We start from the raw sequence: 4,712 nt of genomic DNA, 5'->3' as shown, positions 1-4,712 counted from the left end.
TTATTCTTTACGAAATAACAAAAACGAACAAAAAACAACTACAACAACATTGAACAATAGTGTACATTTCTCTTAGTAGTGCCTTTTAGTGCTAGTGCCATCGAAACTAACAGCAAATATCACTGCTGGTGATAGCTGACACAAGCTGACACAAAGGATGATGGGAAATTAGCTTCATTAACTGTAACATGCAGTGTATTTTAAGTCTTTTTTGCTATTGTATTTAAAATATAATATGTACAAAATAAATTACACAGCAAATTTACAAATCTGAAATGACATCCTTGTGCTAATGCAATATGCTATTATTTGCATCCACCATGATTCTCAGAACTAAGAAGGTCTTGGTTCATAGAAAATCCTGACAGAGTATTCATACAAGAATCTTTAAAAAAACGAATCACAGTAATAAACCCACAAGTCAAAGCTATTATTTAATCAGATTATCTGTTTCATTTTTAATTTCAGTGCAAAAACGCACAATTCTTTCACATCATAAAACAACTGCATATATTTTTGAAACAGTATATTGTATATAAACAAGGTTAACCCTTCTTGCCTTAACTCTCACATGAACGTGAATAGACTGCAACCATATCAAAAAGCACATTTGTCCTTGACTGCATTACGGCTCTTTGTTATTAAAGGCACAACATGTTGTGCTTTGTTTGTTAGTTCCCAACAGAGAATTCAAATTCGATGTTCATTACTAAAAATAAACAATATTCCCAACAGAACCTCTGCAACATCCAAGACTGCTTAAACAAGCTTCAGGCTAATTATAGATAATGAGACATGGAATCTGTCCACTCCGCAAAATATCCTCCTCTTTATTTATTTTCCCCCTTCACATTCAAGCTGTGTGAATGTATCATTATATAGAGCACCAACTAATATGGGATATTATGAAAATACAGTTTTCTTTTCTCTGTAGGCAAGAGAGTTCTTGTCTAAATCAACTCATCTTTAAGTAAAAAGTGGGAAAAAACACGGGAATAAAGACTGAACTTGCAGGAATTGGGTGCAAATGCGCATAAATGAATATTTCTGCAATTTAATAACTGAAGTATACGTGATTTCACTGAAAGGGTTTACTTACCTGGCATGTGATATTGCTGCCACCCATTCATCGCAGTCCTTAACATCTTCTGTACGAAGCTCCAGAGCCTTCTGATTCTCATGGTTGAAGCTAACTGTAAAATAATACTGCAAAACAGACACAATAAAAAAAAAGCATTAACTACAATGCTGCACAAAGAATCCCATTTACTACACTCGTGGATGAAATATGAGTAAGAGTTCATGTTTAAATACATATGATAAAAGAAAACAAGAAACAGTGTGTAAAAATATTTCTAATTTAACATATTTTAAAATGTGATTTATTCCTGTGAATAAGCAAATTTGTTCAGCATTATTAGTCTTCAGTGTCACATGATCCTTCCGAAGTAATTGTAATATGCTGATTTTGTGTTCAGTATGAATGTTTACCTTTTTTTTTTAAACGGTGATACATTTTGATACGAGTTTAGGCCTATATTGTGTTAATGATAGCTAAACGTATATATTTTTTCCATTAAAGCGAGGTAAAACAAAAAACTTTCGCTGTGTGGACCAGTGAATTGAACTACATTTGGGCTGAATTGACCAAGAAACTGGTGACAATTGGCACAAATAAATAAAAAACATGTATAATTACCAAAAAGTCTCTGCGCATATGCATTTTTGAATGTGGCATTTCAATGGATTTTCCCGTAAAAAAGATCTGCACATACACAAAAAAAGAAGAGGAAACCCTTTGCATATGCTAGATGACACAGTATTCAGTGCATTACCTCGCCAGGAACAACAGAGACAAGGAACTGCTTGCTTCAACCTTTGTGATTTTTCGGACTGTTGACTGAAGAGTGCATGGAGAGTTCAGAGAACACAGAAAAGATCTGCTGGGTCTCAGTGGATGCGCTAAGGGAAACTTCGATGTGCCTGAGATAGCTCCAGTTCTCCAGAGGAATACCATAAAACATGTAAACTGGGAGCATGGCGCATTACATAACTGTATGCTACCTGTTACCTAGCAACTCCTTTGTGCACTAGTGGCTATGGCTCTGTATGTGCTACCCGTTTCTCTCCATTTCAGAAAGCCAGGCCTCAGCACTGAATCCCCAACAACCTCCATTTCTGCTGCTCAGCAGACCTTCAAGACGCCTTAGCGCTGCTAAATTACATCACAGCTGTTTGTCTCATGCGGTGGAGACCCACTGAAAGCAGGACACAAGAGATCGAGGACACGAACGCACAGCTATATATTTGCCGAACGGTTCCGAAAGAGCTTATCACGCAAACAAAAGACTTAAAGCTTCTCAAAGTGTTGTTTCAGCACTTTACTTCAATCAATTCTTCAAAAAATGTGAAACATTATAGAGGGTCTAGTGGGTCTGATCATTATTCACAATATAACACAATAGATCTGAACTGACTTGAAGTAACCATTTTAGTTAAGCTTTATAAATACAGATTTCAGAGATCATATAAAAGACTAAATTAGTAAATCTCCATCACCTGTTTTCAAACGGAGCTTGTCAGTGATTCACAGCCCTGTGTATTGACTGCCACTCTATTTGAAAACAATTTACTGCTAATCAAAAACCAGCTTTACTGACGAGACATGCATGATCTTCTTGAACTTACCACTGTCTCTGATGTCTCTGTAGTGGTTAAACATGAGATATATTTCTTTTTTTGGGAAATCTAATGTCTTTAGTCTCATTATTCTATTATTTGTTCCAATATAGTTACACTTTGGTTCAATAGTTTGGGCAAAGTATTGTCATGTTTATGTAATTTCAATGCTTTATATCAGAGCGCTCTCTTTGTACTTTTGACTGCCTAACAACTTTTATGATGTTTATTAAACATTATTATCAATCAAAAAATAATGTTTTACATAAATAATAGTATTTAGTATTGGTAAATTACGTGTGTGTTCGTAATGGTGTTTTTAGTTTTATTGTTCCACCATTAGAAGGTGACAAGAGGCAGAATAAATGCTGAATACTTTTTCAAATTACTCTCTCATACACAATACACGGCTTTTACTACAGTGATACAATAAGCTTTTAATGAAGCAACTCAACATTCCTTTATTAGTAGTTCTAAAGTGACTTTCTGGAGTTAGTAATGAAGGATTGGGCTCAGCTGTTGAACAGTAAACTTTAGATTTGAATCGGTGGCAGAAGGAAGTAGTTCACACACAAGAGGGCTTTTAAAGACTATGTATTTAGCACTCAGGCACACTGTGAACGCCTATGGCTGAATCACAGCCGTGCCGATATCTCAGTGTCACATTGCTCATATATACTGTGCATACATACACGCTACCAGTCAAAATATTTTGAACAGTAAGAGTTTATGTTTAAGTTAAGATGTCTTTTTCCAACCTATAATGATAAAAATGTACTCAGTGCTTTTTTTAAAAAAAAATCACCAATAATTATGATTCTTGGAAGAGTGACGTAGTTTTGCACGGGCCCTTCCCACAGCTTTTGACTGATTAACCAATGCCCTCAAAAAAAACAACAACTGCTGTCAGAATTTAAATGCAAAAATTGATCAGAATAAGCAATGGTATTTCACACTCATTCATGCACACACCACGACAGTCAAAACTGTGTCATTCATTGATGCACGCTGTGTAATGTAATGTAACGCTGTATATAATTCATGAAGTTAAATATAATAAAGAACTTGCATAGTCAAAACTAACAAGTCCAACAGCTTTCAGTGATATACCAATCTGGACCATTTCAGGATCGTAAAGATATTCTTTTTTTTTTTTTATTTAACTGTTCTCTGTTTTCGGAGTTGCAGTAATCACCAGGTGTAATTCACGTTTTAAGAGTATAAACTGTCTCCATGATCACTTCAGCAAAATCAGATCTGTTTTCACGCTAAAGACCCGTCACTCATGAATCATCATGTCTGTCTGCTGATTCTTAGATATTGGCTAAAAGTTCGGCTGCAACGTCAGCATTAGCACAGTTTTGATTCAGCTTTTAAAATAGATTTGTCATGAATCCTGTCCGTGAACTTTTGTCTGCTCGCCACCAGAGGCCGCCTTTCCGCTTACGCAGACATTTACACCACACAGACTGTTATATGTCACCCCGGACTACAATTTATATGCTCAACTTTCCTGATTGGCACTCTCGCCTGACGACAATTCACACACAATAAATAGGAGGTTTCAACTTGATTTACCTAGTGATAGCTGCATTACGGAACCAGGTTTATGCCCAGGGTTCTATTTCACAGTTTCTAGTCCAGTCTAGTGTTTATCTGTTTTCCTGTGTTCAGGTTCTTGCCTGTGTATTTTGGATACCCTTTTGTCACTCCGTTTCAGACTATTGCTCACATTATCAGATTAGCCCTCTTGTCAAGCCCTCTGGATACTGAACGAAGACTCTCACTCTCCTAGGAATACTCTTGTTTCTTGCTGTACTGCTGTTCGACCCTTGCTCTGTTTTTGACGATGTTTTTTAATATAAGCTTGCACTTGGATTTCCTTGCCTTGTTGGCTCCATTACAATATTTAAATAGAAAAGTTATTTTAAATAGTAAAAATATTTATTTATTTAGTTTTGGGTCAAATAAATGCAGGCTACATACATTTTGTACAGTTGTATTTTGTACAGTTTTTTTTTTTTTTTTTTTTA

General features: G+C 35.7%; 1 protein-coding gene across 1 annotated transcript in view; it reads right to left on the bottom strand.

Moving 5' to 3' along the window:
* Positions 1 to 1,228, bottom strand: part of LOC122362472 (ras-specific guanine nucleotide-releasing factor 1-like) — a 21,403-nt gene extending 20,175 nt beyond the window's left edge. Inside the window, exon 1 of the mRNA XM_043263917.1 lies at positions 1,100 to 1,228. The gene's annotated coding sequence lies outside the window, so the exon portion shown is untranslated. The remainder of the gene's footprint in view (positions 1 to 1,099) is intronic.
* Positions 1,229 to 4,712: the final 3,484 nt, after the last annotated feature.

Source organism: Puntigrus tetrazona, chromosome 18, assembly GCF_018831695.1.
Source record: "Puntigrus tetrazona isolate hp1 chromosome 18, ASM1883169v1, whole genome shotgun sequence".
Lineage (NCBI taxonomy): Eukaryota > Metazoa > Chordata > Actinopteri > Cypriniformes > Cyprinidae > Puntigrus > Puntigrus tetrazona.
This window is presented reverse-complemented; position numbering and strand designations above follow the sequence as displayed.